A 19,921-nucleotide genomic window follows, 5' to 3' on the forward strand; every position below is an offset into this window, starting at 1 on the left:
GCCTTTAGCCAGGCTAAGAAAAGTAAAAGAGAGGAAATTAATTACTAATACCAGAAATGAAATAGGACATGATTAAAGATCCCATGGACATTAAAAGGATAATAAAGTAATACTATCAACAACTCTGTGCCCACAAATTTCATAAGCTAGATGGACCAATTCCTTGAAAGACATGATCTGTCAAAACTCACACAAGAAGAAATAGACAATATAAACAGGCCTATACCTATTAAAGAAATAGAATCAATAATTAATAACCTTCCCAAACAGAAAGCACCAGGCCCAGACAGATTCACTGGTGAATTCTACAAAATTAATAAACAAATTATACCAATTCTCTTTCAGAAGGTGGAAGCAGAGGGAATACTTCCTATTTTACTCTATGAGGCCCGTGTTACCCTAACACCAAAACTAGACAAAGACATTTCAGGAAAACTAAAGACAAATATCTCTCATGAACATAGATGTAAAAGTCCTCAACATATTACCAAATTGAATCCAACAATGTATATAAAGAATTATACACCATAACCAAATGGGATTTATTCCAGGTATGCAAAGCTGTTTCAACAACTGAAAATCAATTAATGTAATCCATCACATCAACAGGCTAAAGAGGAAAAATCACATGATCATATCAATAGATTCAGAAAAATTATTTTTAAAAAATCCAACACCCATTCATGATAAACACAGTAAAATGGTAATCGAGGAGAACGTCCTCAATTTGATAAAGAATGTCTACAAGCAACTTACAGCTAATATCATAACTAATGGTGAGAAATGAGAATTTTCTCATTAAGATCAGGAACAAGGCAGGGATATTCCCTCTCACCACTCCTTTTTAATATAATAATGAAAATTCTAGCTAATGCAGTAAGATAAGAAAGGTAAATAAAAGGTATAATGACTGGGAAGGAGGACATAAAATTATCTTTGTTCACAGATAAATTATTGTCTATGTAGAAAATCTAGAAAAAAATCAATTAAAAAACTCCTAGAACTAATAAGCAATTATAGTGAGGTTGCAGAACACAAAGTTAATATACAAAAGTCAATCTCTTTCCTATATATCACTGAATAAGTAGAATTTGAAATGAAAAACCCAATACCATTTTTATTAGCACTCAAAAAAAATGCAGTACTTAGGTGTAAATGTAACAAAGCATGTTAAAGATCTATATAAGAAAAAGTATAAAACTTTGATGAAAGAAGTCAAAGAAAAACTGAATAAGTAGAGATATTCCCTGTTCATGGATAGGAGGACGATATTGTCAAGACGTCAGTTCTTTACCAGTTTGATCTATACATTCAATGCAATTCCAATCACAATCCCAGCAAGTTATTTTACATATATTGACATACTAATTCTACATTTTATATGAAGAAGTAAAAATCCACTTTACTGAAAGAGATTACTGAAAAAGAACAAAGTTGGAGGATTAACACTACTCAACTTCAAGACTTACTATATAGCTACAGTAATCAAGATTGTATGGTATTGGTGAAAGACTAGACATATCAATGGAAGAGAATAAGAGCCCAGAAATAGACATAGGACAAATGAGCCAAGGCAATAAAATGGAGCAAAGATAATCTTTTTGACAAATGGTGCTGGAACAACTGGACATCTGCATGCAAAAAAAAAATCTAGACACAAATCTTACACCCTTCACAAAAAGTAACTCAAAATGAATCACAGACCTAAATAAAAATGCAAAACTATAAAACTCCTAGACGATAACACAGGAGAAATTCTAGATGACCTTGGGTTGGGTGATGACTTTTTAGGTAAAACACCAAAGGCATGAAAAACAGAATTGATAAACCGGATTTCATTAAAGTTAAAATTTTCTGCTCTGTGTAAGACATTGGCAAGAGAATAAAAAAGACAAGCCACAGACTGGGAGAAAATATTTGCAAAACAAATACATGTGGGAAAAAAACTGTTATCCAAAATATACAAAGAATTTTAAAAATTCAACAATAAAAAAACAAACAACCCGATAACAAAGTGGGCCAAAGACCTTAACAGACACCTCACCAAAGAAGATATACAGATGGAAAATAAGTATATGAAAAAATGCTTTACATCGTATGTCATCAGGGAAATGCAAATTAAAACAACAATGAGAGTCCACCACACACCCGTTAGAATTGCCAAAATCCAGAACACTGACAACACCAAATGCTGGCAAGGATGTAGAGCAACAGGAACTCTTATTCACTGCTGGCAGGAAGGCAAAATAGTACAGCTACTTTGGAAGACAACTTGGTGGTTTCTTAATATGATGTAGAAATCACACTTCTTGGTACACTTCCCAAAGGAGTTGTAAACTTACGTCCACACAAAAACTTACGCATGGACGTTGATAGCAGCTTTACTTGTAATTGCAAAAATGTGGTATGAATGGATAAATAAACTGTGGTACATTCAGACAATGAAATATTATTCAATACTAAAAAGAAATGGGCTATCAAGTCACAAAAAGCCACGGAGGAAACAAATATATATTACTAAGTGAAAGAAGCCAATTTGAAAAGGCTACATAATGTATGGTTCCAACTACATGACATTCTGGAAAAGGCAAAACTATGGAGACAGTAAAATGATCAGTGGTTTCCAAGGGTTAGCGGGGAGGGAGGGATGAACAGGCAGAACACAGTGGATTTTTAGGGCAGAAAAGCTACTCCATATGATACTAAAATGGTTGATACGTGTAATTATACATTTAGACCTTTGTCTAAACCACCAAGAATGTACACCACCAAGAATGAACTCTAATGTAAACTGTGGACTTGAGGCAATAATGATGTGTCGATGTATCAACTGCAACAAGTGCACCACTCTGGTGGGGCATTTTGATAATGGGGAAAGCTATGCATGTGTTGGGGAAGGGGTATATAGGAAATCTCTGTACCTTCTCTATTTTGCTGTGCACCTAAAACTGCTCTAAAAATGTCTTAAAACACAGCAAGAAAGAACACTTTTATGACATGAACAGTCTCAAGAAAATTTACCTTCTATGCACTGTTTATCAGAAAACTGTTATAGGATATGGGTCAACAAAATGAGGGTAAAGAAGAAATGGTACCAGAAGATGGGTACTCCAACACAGAAAGAAGTGACGAGAAGCCCAGGATAATACTAAAGGTATATCCCAGGATAATAACTCTACCCCAAGAGTAGAGGGCAACCATTCTTGCTTGGAGGAGGTCAGAGGCTCCAGGAGCGATTTGTTTAAAATGATTAATATCACAGAATGTCTGTAAATCATCTGACTGTACTGAAGTGTAATTTACATAATTGATAGTTTTAGGTTGAATTCATAATAATATAGAAAAAACAGATTATTATCATCAAGGAAAACAAAAAATGTGCAAGAAAAGTATGCTACATTATCTTTTCATAATCATGTAGTGGAAAAGCTTCTCATAACCATGATAATACAAACACTGAATAGCGATCTAAAGAAAACTGAAACATTTTATATTGGAAAGTAGGGGAGAGAATAAAAAGTATTCATCAGTGCGGTGGATACTGGGGATGAAAGAGTGACATATCTTAAAATGGAAGAAATAAGTAAGTAAAAATACTTTTTACAAGTTTACAAATATGGAGGTAAATACTGAAAGAATCATCTAAAAAGAGTTCAGTGTTGTTTCTGGGAGGGGAAAATGGGATAGTGGTAAGAGCACAGGGTTTCCTTGATTACTAACAGAGTTGAGCTTTTTTAGGAGTACCTATTCACAACGACTCCAGGCTGGGCCTTGTCACTTGTTTAGCCAGTGGGACAGTAGTAAACTTGACAAAGCATTTGTGTATTTCCACTTACTTCTGCTTTTGGGTCCCTGCTGTTGGTTATGGCTCCTGATTTTTCTTCATGTCTTATTTTCTTTGGGGTTTTGCGATGTCTTTTTGTAAGTGCATATCTGTATGAACTTTTTCTATGGGAATACTTTGAGAATTGAGTAGAAATTGTGTCCTTCTGAGGAGGATTCTTCTTTATTTTTTTCTGCCAGACACCTGTAAGCATTATCATCCAAGACAACACTAATAAATTCTTTGGCTTAAGAAGTTTTGGACAACTAAGAAAATATAAACTAGGGCCCCAAATCTCAAGGGATATTCTTTTCTTCTCCCTCTATCCATATCCAAGGTTTAGAGACAGGAAAATTTCCTTGCTGTCTCCTTTTGTGAGATATAATTTAAGTATCTTTTTGCTGAGGTTATAACCCTTGGGGCCCTAGATATATTCAACAACATCCAATCTGATTCCACACATTTCATGACCCTCAGCTTTACCTCCTGCTCCACATATGGCTGAAGTTCTAGAGCAAGCACTGGTTTGCGAGCTTGCTTACATCTCTAGAGTCATTATTTTATTTTATTTTTGACCTCTGATGATCTCCCTTACTTCCTTGTTGACTCATTCACACGTTTACAAATATTAAAAAATATTATATCCATCTTTGTTGCTATTTTATTGCTAGAGATTTTTTTCTGGGTATTTAGTGGCCCCCTGCCTTATATTTCAGAAAAATAATCCCAAGGACAGCATTTGATCTGGATCAGTATCTTAAGAAAGATTGAATAACATTATCCCCCTCCCTTTAAACTTCTACCTCCTGGGGTAATAATTTCAGAAATCCATTGAAAAATTCCAAAGTCCATTTTTTCCAGTGACACAAATAAAACCACTCTGTTCTCACTAGATTGCTGCACAAGCACCTTGCCTTAATGAGGGTGGAAGCTTTTTTGAGTGAAAAAAAATATGTTGGTGCATATTAACTATCCACCTTTGAACAATAACAATGATAAAACTGATGTAATCTGGGGGATTATGTTGGACTCAAGAACTTGTACAATGAATTCTACAAAATATTGCTGAATGAAAAATGCCAACTGTGTACACTGTAAGACAGTATTAGCTTAATTCTTAAATGCCTACCAAGAATATTGGATCAGGGCCCTGAAACAAGATGGCGGAGTTGAAGGACATGCTCTCACTCCCTCTTGTGAGAACACCAGAATCACAACTAGATGCTGGACAGTCATCAACAGGAAGACCCTGGAACTCACCAAAAAAGATACCCAACATCCAAAGACAAAGGAGAAGCCACAGTGAGACGGTAGGAGGGGCGCGATCACAGTAAAATCAAATCCCATAACTGCTGGGTGGGTGACTCACACACTGGAGAACACTTACACCACAGAAGTCCACTCACTGGAGTGAAGGTTCTGAGCCCCACGTCAGGCTTCCCAACCTGCAGGTCCGGCAACGGGAGGAGGAATTCCTAGAGAATCAGACTTTGAAGCCTAGTGGGATCTGATTTCAGGACTTGGACAGGACTGGGGGAAAGAGAGATGCCACCCTTGGAGGGCACACACAAAGTAGTGTGCGCACCAGGACCCAGGGGGAGGAGCAGTGACCCCAGGGGAGACTGAGCCAACATTACTCTACCAGGCAAGGATCTCATTCAGATTCGATGGAGAAATCAAAAGCTTTACAGATAAGCAAAAGCTAAGAGAATTCAGCACCGCCAAACCAGCTCTACAACAAATGCTAAAGGAACTTCTCTAAGTGGGAAACACAAGAGAAGAAAAGGACCTACAAAAATAAACCCAAAACAAGAAAACGGTCAAAGGAACATACGCATTGATAATTACCTTAAAAGTGACAGGATTAAATGCTCAAACCAAAAGACACAGGCTTGCTGAATGGATACAAAAACAAGACCCATATACATGCGGCCTACAAGGGACCAACTTCAGACCTAGGAACACATACAGACTGAAAGTGAGGTGATGGAAAAAGATATTCCATGCAAATGGAAATCAAAAGAAAGCAGGAGTAGCAATACTCATATCAGATAAAATAGACTTTAAAATAAAGAACATTACAAGAGACAAGGAAGGACACTACACAATGATCAAGGGAACAATCCAAGAAGAAGATATAACAATTATAAATATATATGCACCCAACATAGGAGCACCTCAATACATAAGGCAACTGCTAACAGCTATAAAAGAGGAAATCGACAGTAACACAATAATACCGGGGGACTTTAACACCTCACTTACACCGATGGACAGATCATCCAAAAAGAAAATAAATAAGGAAAGAGAAGCTTTAAATGACACCACAGACCAGATAGATTTAATTGATATTTATAAGACATTCCATCCAAAAACAGCAGATTACACTTTCTTCTCCAGTGCGCACAGAACATTCTCTAGGCTAGATCACATCTTGGGTCACAAATCAAGCCTCAGTAAATGTAAGAAAATTGAAATCAAATCAAGCATCTTTTCTGACCACAACGCTATGAGATTACAAATGAATTACAGGGAAAAAAACGTAAAAAACACAAACACATGGAGGCTAAACAATACGTTACTAAATAACCAAGAGATCACTGAAGAAATCAAAGAGGAAATCAAAAAATACCTAGAGACAAATGACAATGAAAACACGACGATCCAAAACCTATGGGATGCAGCAAAAGCAGTTCTAAGAGGGAAGTTTATAGCTATACAAGCCTATCTCAAGAAACAAGAAAAATTTCAAATAAACAATCGAACCTTACACCTAAAGCAACTAGAGAAAGAGAACAAAAGAAACCCCCAAAGTTAGCAGGAGGAAAGAAAGAAATCATAAAGATCAGAGCAGAATTAAATGAAATAGAAACAAAGAAAACAATAGCAAAGATCAATAAAACTAAAAGCTGGTTCTTTGAGAAGATACACTAAATTGATAAACCATTAGCCAGACTCATGAAGAAAAGAGGGAGAGGACTCAAATGAATAAAATTAGAAATGAAAAAGGAGAAGCTACAACAGACACCACAGAAATACAAAGCATCCTAAGAGGCTACTACAAGCAACTCTATGCCAATAAAATGGACAACCTGGAAGAGATGGACAAATTCTTAGAAAGGTATAACCTTCCAAGACTGAACCAGGAAGAACTAAAAATACGAACAGACCAATCACAAGTAACGAAATTGAAACTGTGATTAAAAATCTTCCAAAAAACGAAAGTCCAGGACCAGATGGCTTCACAGGTGAATTCTATGAAACATTTAGAGAAGAGCTAGCACCCATCCTTCTCAAACTCTTCCAAAAAATTGCAGAGGAAGGAACACTCCCAAACTCATTCTATGAGGCCACCATCACCCTGATACCAAAACCAGACAAAGATACTACAAAAAAAGACAATTACAGACCAATATCACTCATGAATATAGATGCAAAAATCCTCAACAAAATGCTAGCAAACAGAATCCAACAACACATTAAAAGGATCATACACCATGATCAAGTGGGATTTATCCCAGGGATGCAAGGATTCTTCAATATATGCAAATCAATCAATTTGATATACCATATTAACAAATTGAAGAATAAAAACCATATGATCATCTCAAAAGATGCAGAAAAAGCTTTTGACAAAATTCAATACCCATTTATGATAAAAACTCTCCAGAAAGTGGGCATAGAGGGAACTTACCTCAACATAATAAAGGCCATATATGACAAACCCACAGCAAACATCATTCTCAATGGTGAAAAACTGAAAGCATTTCCTCTAAGATCAGGAACAACACAAGGACGTCCACTCTCACCACTATTATTCAACATAGTTTTGGAAGTCCTAGTCATGGCAATCAGAGAAGAAAAAGAAATAAAAGGAATACAAATTGGAAAAGAAGAAGTAAAGCCGTCACTGTTTTCAGATGACATGATACTATACATAGAGAATCCTAAAGATGCCACCAGAAAACTACTAGAGCTCATCAATGAATTTGGTAAAGTTGCAGGATACAAAAGTAATGCACAGAAATCTCTTGCATTCTTATACACTAATGATGAAAAATCTGAAAGAGAAATTAAGGAAATACTCCCAGTTACCACTGCAACAAAAAGAATAAAACACCTAGGAATAAACCTACCTAGGGAGACAAAAGATCTGTATGCAGAAAACTATAAGACACTGATGAAAGAAATTAAATATGATACCAACAGATAGAGAGATATACTATGTTTTTGTTGGAAGAATCAATATTGTGAAAATGACTATAGTACCTAAAGCAATCTACAGAGTCAATGTAATCCCTATCAAACTACCAATGGCATTTTTTACAGAACTAGAACAAAAAATCTTAAAATTTGTATGGAGGCACAAAAGACCCCAAATAGCCAAAGCAGTCTTGAAGGAAGGAAATGGAGCTGGAGGAATCAGGCTCCCTGACTTCAGACTATACTACAAAGCTACAGTAATCAAGACAATATGGTACTGGCACAAAAAGAGAAACATAGATCAATGAAACAAGATGGAAAGCCCAGAGATAAACCCACGCACATATGGTCAACTAATCTATGACAAAGGAGGCAAGGATACACAATGGAGAAAAGACAGTCTCTTCAATAAGTGGTGCTGGGAAAACTGGACAGCTACATGTAAAAGAATGAAATTAGAACATTCCCCAACACCATACACAAAAATAAACTCAAAATGGATTAGAGACTTAAATGTAAGACGGGACACTATAAAACTCTTAGAGGAAAACATAGGAAGAACACTCTTTGACATAAATCACAGAAAGATCTTTTTTGATCCACCTCCTAGAGTAATGGAAATAAATACAAAAATAAACAAATGGGACCTAATGAAACTTGAAAGCTTTTGTACAGCAAAGGACACCATAAACAAGACGAAAAGACAACCCTCAGAATGGGAGAAAATATTTGCAAATAATCAACGGATAAAGGATTAACCTCCAAAATATATAAACAGCTCATGCAGGTCAATATTAAAAAAACAAACAACCCAATCCCAAAATGGGCAGAAGACCGAAATAGACATTTCTCCAAAGAAGACATACAGATGGCCAAGAAGCACATGAAAAGCTGCTCAACATCACTAATTATTAGAGAAATGCAAATCAAAACTACAATGAGGTATCACCTCACACCAGTTAGAATGGGCATCATCAGAAAATCTACAAATAAAAAATGCTGGAGAGGGTGTGGAGAAAAGGGAACCCTCTTGCACTGTTGGGGGGAATGTAAATTGATACAGCCACTATGGAGAACAGTATGGAGGTTGCTTAAAAACTAAAAATAGAATTACCATGTGATCCAGCAATCCCACTACTGGGCATATACTCAGAGAAAACCATAATTCAAAAAGACACATGCACCCCAATGTTCACTGCAGCACTATTTACAATAGCCAGGTAACGGAAGCAACCTAAATGCCCATCGACAGACGAATGGATAAAGAAGATGTGGTACATATATACAATGGAATATTACTCAGCCATAAAAAGGAATGAAATTGGTTCATCTGTGGAGATGTGGATGGATCTAGAGACTGTCATACAGAGTGATGTAAGTCAGAAAGAGAAAAACAAATATCGTATATTAACGCGTGTATGTGGAACCTAGAAAAATCGTACAGATGAACTGGTTTGCAGGGCAGAAATTGAGACACAGACGCAGAGAACAAACGTATGGACACCAAGGGGGGAAAGCGGTGGGGTGGGGTGGGGATGGTGGTGTGATGAATTGGGCTATTGGGATTGACATGTATACACTGATGTGTATAATACTGATGACTAACAAGAACCTGCTGTATAAAAAAATAAATTAAAAAGGAGAAAAAAAGGATATTGGAATACTCTCCAGATCTGAGTGAGAATGGCTGCTTCTCCACACCCTTGCAAACTTGTATCCTCTATTGGATAAAACTAATGGGCCTTTTACTTAAAATGACAATCTGTGAAATTTAAAGCTCTGAAAAAATCACTCTGGGGTTGTATGAAGTTTTCCTTTAGAAAGTGAATAATTTCATAAATATCTGGCCTTATGTAGAGTGAGGAGACATCTTATTATCATCAGTATTTGTACCTTTCCTGATAACTTGTTTTCTTTTTATTGAAATAATATTTAAGTCCTGCCAATATGTGAAACAAAATAACAGGGTACCTGAGAGGCAGTTTAAAAGCTTGAGTTCTACACTACATTGACTTGATTATGAACTCCAGATTTGCCACTACTAGCTATATAAACAAGGGAAAATCTCTTTGAGCCTCAGAGATCTAAAATGTTTACAAATTTCTTATACCATCAACTTTAAAATAAAATGTAATTTAGGAATAAGTCCTAAGTTTTCTTGAATCTAGTATATTGACAGATTATTCTACCTTGGTAGTTTTCTTCATACAGAGAAAATAAAGTTGGCAGAAAGAGGAACAATTTTTACCTCTGTTTCTAAAGTTTAATTATCAAAACACAAGATAGACAAGTATATCTGTATTGTTTCAAAGGCCCTTTGTATATTAATTATAAGAATAAGAAATTTTTTGTTTGTCAAATAATAATTTCTACTCAGATTTTTTTCCCTCAAAGAGTCATTCATGAGGTATTTGTATACCTTCTAAAAATGATTCACAGCTCAAGTGGTGTGATTTCCAACACCATATGCTTCGGCAACAATGCTATACAAATCTAAATAATGAGGTTCCTTTCCCAATGAGACTCTTTCACTAGCCCAACAGCCAGCATTTTCTAAGTTTGCAAACTTTTTGTAACTAAACACAGGTTGTGTGACAGCTTCTATTATTTGCCCAATAACAGTTCTTGTGTGCCCCTCCTTCTTAGGAGCCTTGCCAATGTTTGATCACAGCTGTGAGCAATTTGAGGGAAAAAAGAAGATGATTAATTGGGAGAACCAAGTCATGGGGCATTGGGTGCCTGCCAGAGAATTGATGAAGGACTCAGATTAATACCTGTGAATCATAGCTTATTCTAACGCTTATAAAACCCAAGGCATAAAATATGCAAAATACGACATGTGCCATGATTGCAGTGATCCCTCCCAGCCAAAAAAAGGGTATTAAGACCTCTTTAAGTAGGCTACACTCAGCATGGCTGGCTCTTAATGTAGCAGGTGTGATGTCCCTCTGTGAGTTAACTCCAGTGAAAACTGGATTTGGACCTTACTTGATGATACATACTAATTAACTCTTTATTTTTTAATGAGATAAACTTTAAAAAGCTTACTGAAGCTACCCTCATCCAATATCAGAACAGGGTGAACACTATTAAAAATTCACAGAATTGTTGAGTCACTTGGCAGGTGAAGCCCTTGTTTTACAACTGTGGAGGCTAGGCCAAATCTCAATTTGTTCCCTAACAGTGCTCTCACGTAACATCACCAAGTTAAAAATGGTGTCAGCACTTCTCGATTCCCCATTTGAATTACACTCTGCACGTACTGGATAAATTAACTGCAATCCAGATGTCAGCCATAGCATAGAGAAGTTTGTTTACCTCCCAATTTCATGTCTTGTAGAAAGTTTAATGTCATTTTCTGAATTTCTGCATATTTTCAGAGAGGTCATGATCACCTCTGGCTTTGCTCTCCTGTTTATTTTGCAATAGTCATTGTATAGTGTTTTACTATCCAGTGTATTCTGCACAGCATCAATTATTCACTTACCAAATATTTATTGAGGGCGTATTATTTGTTAGGCCATGTTACATGTGAGACACTGGGCTGGTTTCAGGGGAAACAGTAGGCTAGTGTGGGGTGGAGACATTTATTAACTAATGATACAAATAACTAGAAGATTATGAATGGTAAGTGCAAAGATGGAGAAGAGAATGTTTACAAAAACACTTATTTTGTCTAGCCTAGGAAGTTAGAGACAGCTTTCCTTAAAAAAAAAAACAAACTGCCATTAATATGTGACCCAAAAGAATTGCAAGAGTTAACTAAACTAAAGGAGAGGGTAAGAAAACTCCATGTTTCATTTAATGACTTAATGACTTGAACCCTAATGTAAAGGATTCAGTTCCACGAGAGAGTTTGGAATATGAGAGCGCTAAAGGGTAACAGAAAATGTACGGTTCATGAGGTGGAAGCATTTACCTTATATAGGAGGAGAGGCAGCCCTCTCTTTTCACAGAAGGAAAAGAGGATGCCCCAAAGTTAGAGGTTTCCTGATTGGTATGTTGGGGGGCAGGGAGATAAGGGAGTTACCATCTGATGCAGATGGAGAGTTCCATATGGAAAGGCCCCATGCTGGGAAGGAAAACATAAGGGAAGGTCACTGGGGCTGAAGTACAGAAACCAGGAGGAATTGTGGTGCGAAATGACATTGGAAAAATAGCAATGTCATGCATGAAATTGTAGGCCATGTAATGGATTGTGGTCACTGTCCAAACAATAATGAAAAGCCACTGATGTAATGGAGATATGGTCTAATCAGGTTTGCATTTCAAATTAGCATCTCTGTTATCCAAATTTGGAGTAGGAGCGAGTGGAGAGGCCAAGAATTAAAGTAGGCTATTGCAGTAGTCCACTTGACGATTGGACATAGCTTACTTAGGCTACGGTGGTGGCAGTAGATATGGAAAGACATGGGAAATTTGACATACATTTAGGAGGTAAAATTGACACCTTTGTGATTAATTGGATATGAGGATTAGAAGTTTAAGGAAGAGTCATGGATTATTCCTAATTTTCTTCCTTATATAAGTAGTTGGATGGTGATGCCATTCACTCTTCAATAAGAGGACCAAGTAAGGAGACCATAAGTTTGATTTTTGACGTGGATTTGAAGACATCTAAAAAGAAATGTCAAATAAGCATTTGAAATTATGGTCTAGAGTTCCAAGGAGAGTTTTGTTTGTAGAAATAAAAACTTGAATCACCAGCTTATGGGTGCTAATTGAAACGGTGAATGACAATAATATCACTTAATAAGAGAACATAGAGTAAGACGAAAAGAACTTAAGTTTTAGTTTCGAGAAACTTCAACACTGGGTGTCCTGCGAGCAGAAGAGTATGAAACTGCAAATAAGGTGGTCAGTGAGAAGTTAGAGCAGAGGGAAAATCATAAGGGACAGAAATGACTTCCAAGCCAAAGGACTAAAGTTTATCAAGAAGGGAGTGGTCAACAATGTCAAGAGCTGTGGAATCTTGGATAAGGTAAGAGTTTAAATTTTCCATTGGATGTAGTGAGATGACAGTGCTGGGAAAAGTCAAGATTAGAGGGGTTTGAGAAGTGAGGGGGGGATAAGGAAATGAGGACAATTTTGCCAGTGACTCTTTCAAGAAGCTAAGTGGTTAAGGAGAGAAGAAAGAAAGGGCAGTAGATGGTAGTGGCAGAGGAAGTTTTTTTTCCCTTTTTTTTCTTTAATGATAACGACTTAAGCGCTGATGTGAAGGATTTAGTTCCACAGAGAGTTTGAAGTATGAGAGTGATAAGGGATAACAAACAGTGTACAGTTAATAAGGCAGAAGTTTCTACCTTATATAGGAGGAGGGGCAGCCTTTCCCCTCTTTTCACAGAAGGGAAGGAGGATACTCCAAAGTTAGAGGTTCCTTGATTAGTATGTTAGGTGGGAGGAAGATAAGGGAGTTACCACCTGATGCTTTCTCTTTTCATCGAAAATGGTTATCATATGATAGGTGGGGAGGAGCAGGGGGAGACTTGATGTTTTGAGTAGAGTGGGTAAAGTTTGAAATAACTGTTGCAAAGAGACTGTGGGCACTGTTGAGGGCCCCTTTGAGGATGGAGTTTTAAAAAATTTATAACTGGACCAATATGCCCTGTTAAGAGGGACTTCCCTGGTAGTGTTTAACTATAGGAATAGAGAAAAAAGATGGTTGAGGGCTTCCTTGGTGGTGCAGATGGTTGAGAGTCCACCTGCCGATGCAGGGGACACGGGTTCGTGCCCCGGTCCGGGAAGATCCCACATGCCGCGGAGTGGCTGGGCCTGTGAGCCATGGCCGCTGAGCCTGTGCGTCCGGAGCCTGTGCTCCGCAACGGGAGAGGCCACAACAGTGAGAGGCCCGCGTACCGCAAAAAAAAAAAAAAAAAAAAAAAAGATGGTTGAGCTATCAAAGGTTGGGATTTGAGTAAATGCCACACACACACAAAGAAGTGGCTCAGACAAAACTCAGCTTCCTGACTTAACTCCTCCTACTCCCATGCACACATCTTCAAAAGCCCATTCATAAAAGGTCTCTGAATTGTGCATCAGTGTTTTCTTAATTTTTGAGGACAATAGAGGGTTTGTGTTGCAACAACACAGCCGATTAAAAATTGATTAGACGTATTTTTCTTAAAATGCCTTCTTCTACCACGGTGTTCTCTAGACTGGCTCTTCCCTCTTTCCCTTTCTCTAACTCCGCCTTTCCACAGAGCCACTGAGCCATCCATTTGATTTCACTGCTTCCTGCTAATTTCAGCCCTCAGCCTGTCACCTTCTACCAGAAGTAGCTTACCAATATGTTTTCCTAAACAAAGACAGTTCCTTCCCTAAAAGAAATTCAGGTGCCAGCAGTTAAGTGGATAGCTTTTTCACCCATGACATATTATTATTTAACTCTGTCTCTTATCTGTGACAATCTGCTCTGAAGGTGTCTTTGGTGTTTTCAAAGACAGCAGAAACATGCTCGTCCTCTCTGCTGTCATCAACCAGCAAATGTGTGACCCTGGGAAAGTCATTTTATTGTTCTAGATTAGGGATGGGCAAACTGCAGATGGAAAGACAAATCTTACCCATTGCCTGTTTTTGTAAATAAAGTTTTATTAGAACATGCTCTTTGTTTACTTACTATTTATGGCTGTTTTTGTGCTACAACACTATAGTTGAGTAGTTATGACACAGATTGTCTAGTGAACAAAATAAAAAATATTTATTATTGGGCTCTTTAAAGAAAAATGTTTGCCAATGCCTATTTTAGATCCCAGTTTATCCTTCTGTAAAATGAAGGAATCTGAGAATATGCTCTCTCATTATCTTTTCAGTTTTAATATTTGAAGATGTTAAAGCTATAACTATTAGGTCTTTCCATAAAAGTCAGCTCATCTGAGAGGATTTATTTGACTACTATTGAAAAGTAGAAATTCTGGTCCCCATGATTCTCTATACTTTTAATCTGCTTTATTTTTATTAATATATTACTCTGGCATAATATACGATATATACCTATTAAAACATAAATTTCATGAAGGAAAGAAATTTTTGTTCAATGCTGCTCCTCAGTGCTTAGAATAATATGGCACATAAATAGATGCTTAATAAATATGTGTTAAATAAGTGAATAAATGAATGAATGAAATACTTCTCATTGGAATTTCTTTCCAGTCTCATATATAGAGACATGAAACACTTGGAAATAAATGGAAGTGAGTACTTATTATTAAAGCTTTCTTAAATTGTTCAGGGCTCCTAGGAGATTGCTATGGGTCAAATGTTTGTGTCTCTCCAAAATTCATATGCCGAAGCCCTAACCCCCAATGTGTCTGTATTTGGAGACAGGGCTTTTGAGGAGGTGATAAAGGCTAAATGAGGGCAAAATGGTGGGGCCCTAATCTGATAGGGCAAATGCTATCCTAAGAAGAGAAAGAGACATGCACTCTCTTTCTCTGCTATGTGAGGACACAACGATAAGGTAGCTGTCTACAAGCCAGGAAGAGAGTTCTTACCAGGAACTAAATGGGCTGGCACCTTGACCTTGGACTTCCCAGCCTCCAGAATTGTGAGAAAAAAACCCCAAAAACCTCAGTCTGTGGTATTTTGTTATGGCAGCTCGACATGACTAACAGAGGGATGTTTGCAAATGATCTCTGGAGATATGCTTTGATGACCATACTCTTTTCTTCTCTGAGGACAACACCATTCAGGCATATCCTATTGGATTAATAAGCAGTGGGCTTTTTGCACGTGAAAATGATTTGTAAATATGAAAAATATGTCAAGGTTAAATGAACTAAAAGTGATAATCACATCTCTATGCTTAGAAATTAAGTACAGGGCTCCGCATCATGTTAGTGGACATTCCTCTTCACAATAAGTGTATTACTCACAGTTATAATATAAAATGGTGGCTAAGCATGTGAGCAATGGAGTCAGATTGCTTGGTTTGACTCAAGTTCTATTTAACTTGTGGTGTCATTATGGACAAATAACTTATCCTTATTTTCCTTCTTCGTAAATTGAAGAAGATAGTAAAAATAATTACCTATGTCACTCAGAATGGACCAGGCTATGTTGCAGTAACAACCTGCAAAATCTCAATGGTTTAATACAAAGTTTATCTCTCACTCCCTGTACATTTATACATTGCAAGGCAGCTAGGAACTGTGCCCCAGTGGTTCTCACTGCAGGCTAAGAGAGAGTACCACTCTTTGAAACATTGCTAATTGTAATGGCAGAGGAGAGATCCTGGCGAATTGCACATTGGCTCTTAAAGCTTCCATAGACATGGCACTCATCACTCCTGCTTACATTTCATTGGCTAAAAGCAAGACATATGATCATTCCTAACTCCAAGAGGGGAGAGAAGAGCAATCCTATCACTGCCTAGAAGAACAAGAAATATGTGTGATTAGTTCTAATGAATATCACATTATCTCATAGGGTTTTTGTGAATGTCAATTAAGAAAAAGCATTCAAAACAGGTGCAGTTCCTGATACAAAAAAAAAAGAGCACACTAAATGCTAGCAATTGTTATTATCCAATGTTGAATTACACAGAAAACACTCTTACTGGGAAAAATGACAAACTATTTTTAGCCTTGCAAGGAAACTTTGACCCCAGCAAATATAAGAGATTACAGATGGGGTTAACAGAAAACCTCCCTTCTTTCTCTAACTACCTTTACAATTCCCCAGAAGAGAACTCAATCCCCTGGCTGCAACAAATATTTTCATTGTCCTCCCCTCAAATTGATTTCTTGGAGAACATAATATAAAAGGAATACAATGGAGAGGCATTTTTCTGTTATCTGATTTTGATAAGATGCCTTACTTTTTGTCTAAGTCCAAGATTTTGTTTGTTTCTAGCTACATGGATTACTGCTTCTTTGATGGGCTACATTAATATGTATATGAAAACCCCTTAATCCCATATCTCTCATACATTAACATTATTTACAAATCTTGGCTTGCCCATAAATTTTATTCCTATCAGTTTTCCGAAAAAGCAAGTAAAGTAGCGAGTAAAATAGTTATGTGACCAATATTTTTAAAGAAAAATATAAAACTAGTGGATTGCATATTGACACAAGAGTTAAGCCAATCTGGTTCCAGCTCTTGATTTAACTAACTACTTAAACTATTTTGATCAAGTAACTTAATCTCTTCTAAACTAAGACTCTTTACCTGCAGAATTAAGGGAGTTAATTTAAACTTCACTTACTTCCACCTTACCATCTGGGATGACTGGAGATAATCTCTAAACTCTTCTTTAATTTCAAATATTAGTTAATGATGCTAAATCCTTGGCCCACAGTTATATTAGCATACTATATGTAGAAGTTCATTTAGATTCCTCAATGCCATTTCAAGCCAATTTTCTAGAAGCTCAGTTGATTGGAATGAATTTAATTGCTCAATTGTTTGATGTTTCTTATTCAAGTGAAACCAAATTTCACAATCCTGTGCAATTCACTCATCAATAATTATTAGCAACATAATTTGAAATATATTCAGTCTGCAATTAAAAAAGAAAATGCTCTGTAAGTAACAAAGTCAAAGAATGAGAATGATTCATCCAAACCATCGAAGCTTGATTGTTTGCTTGAAGCATCTTCATTAGAAATCTAATGATTATAGAGATTCCAATAACATCCATTTAATTTCTCAAATCTCTATTTACCATATTATTTTTCAAACAATGACATTAGTCTTTTTTTAACTTGAAAATTTTGGTCAAGAGCTTATGCAGCTGATTTTTAAGTTAAAAAGAGAACCAATTCCAATAATTTTCTCAAAATCTCTTTTTAGGATTTAAATTATTTTTTACTTTTAATAGAATGACATTTTTAATAAGTCACTTTTAATTCATGGTAATTTTTTCCCTATTAACCAACCCAAGGACTTATATACAGAAAGAACAGTTTATCACAATAAAGCACTGCAGGAAGTTTTCTCCCACAATGCCGATTTTCATGAATTTATCTTCTAGAGTCACAAGATGGTACATGAGGCAAGGATTCATAAAACCCAATTAATTTAGTTTGTGTAGCAGATACTCTTGGTTATCTTGCCTAATAGCCATCCAAATCCTCCACGCCTTTCTTTTTTCTCACTATAAAGGATAAAAATACCAGAGAATCGGTTTATCAAGCTTCATGAAGCTAGAAGTGACCATATGACCTGCGTTCAAGCAGTGAGTTGTAAGGCGTTATATGCCAGTGTCCTTCTAAGAATATTATGCTTTTCTGATAAAAGGGATATGTGTGGCCATACGAGCTACTTCCCTTCTTCCTGTATTGATCACAGACTTCACTATGGAGCTGTGGAAACTCCATTGCCATCATGATGTCAAAGAATGAAGACCAAAGGCTAACACACCCAAGATGGTGGAACACAAAAAGAGAAACAATTTGGGTCCTTAATGACACTGAGAGGCAGCTGCACCAACAATACCTACCATTATCAACTCTGTGACATCTTCTTGGGTGAAATTTTTGTTTCTTTCAGCCAGAAGTATCTCTTACCAATAGAGTTGGCATGTTAGTTTGTTTTGATTTCCCTGCTTAAAAAAATTTATGACCTTCCACTCACTAAATTTATCATTCTTTCTATTCCAACATTTTAATTAAAAATTTTGTATAATCATTGGAACAAAAGGTCCTTAGAGATTACTTAGATCTTTGTACCCTCACATAAAAGCTAAAAAGGCCCTCAGACATGATTAATTCCCTCAAGGTTTAAAAGGAAAAATATTCTACATCCTTTATCATTAATCCCTTCCAATGACTTTTGGGAACATTAAGAATATGGAAGAGGAGGTGGAGAATACCCTGGAAAAACCTCAGTTGGCTCTGGCAGTTGCTGTAAATCCTAAGAGAATGTTATAAAGTCGGGCAGCGTGAATGTAATAGCACCTCTGGGCATCCTGGGAATCTCCCATAGTGCCTCAATATGGCAAGCAGTTACTTGTTGCTAGTGCCCTTTATGCTTCCACTTATTTTAACTCAGGACATTCCCTTTATTTTTTCCTCTAAAGTTGTTTCTCTCACCCTTTATGAGACATATTCTATATTGGGTTATTAAATCAATAAAATTCGATGGGTGAGATATGAAAAATATCACAGTGAATAAAAGTAAGAAGAAAGGAAATGGGCAACACTCAATGTCCCATCAGCCATGTTTAATGTTCAACTTCACAGAATAATCTAGTCAGGCATGCATATATCTGATATGATCAACTGTATGGAAAAGCAAAACCTTCTGGTTTCAAATATATGAATGAGAAAACCTATAGGAGAACCTTACATTATTCTGATTTAACTTCCCCTAGGATCTTCTATAATTTTTTCCCCTCACAATCAATAGGGCAATCTGATAATGAAATCTGAGACTATATTGAAGAGAGTTACTTGGGTTGGGGATAAGGAGACAACTGTTGGAAAAGTGGACTTAGAGTTCCCAAGACAACCATCTACCTACAGTTACATTTTGTAAATGTGGAAAAGAACAATACATGTGTGTTCACAACATTTCACTGATGTGGCAGATTTAAAAAGAGCATGAATTACATTTTTTCTGATAACTTTCTTTCCCAAGTTTGTTATTTTGTGGAACAGTGCTATTACACCATCAAGGAAATTATATTTTAATATTTTCCCTCAGAGTCAGCAATAGTAATTTTGTCCTATATTCATTTTTCTTCAACAAGACCTGCCACACTAAAGAAAATAAAAAAATATATTTATATAATCTGAATATGCTATGCAAAGATAAGTTGGTATGAACAGAAAGATCCGTCAGATATATAGATGAGAGTAGATGAGGAAGCTATAGATGAATATGTGTATATAATATGCTCACATTCATAAATATGTTAGGGCAGCATTACAAGAAGTTGAAAACAGTCTGGGA

The sequence above is a fragment of the Leucopleurus acutus genome (assembly GCF_964270905.1).
Source record: "Leucopleurus acutus genome assembly, chromosome: X".
Classification (NCBI taxonomy): domain Eukaryota; kingdom Metazoa; phylum Chordata; class Mammalia; order Artiodactyla; family Delphinidae; genus Leucopleurus; species Leucopleurus acutus.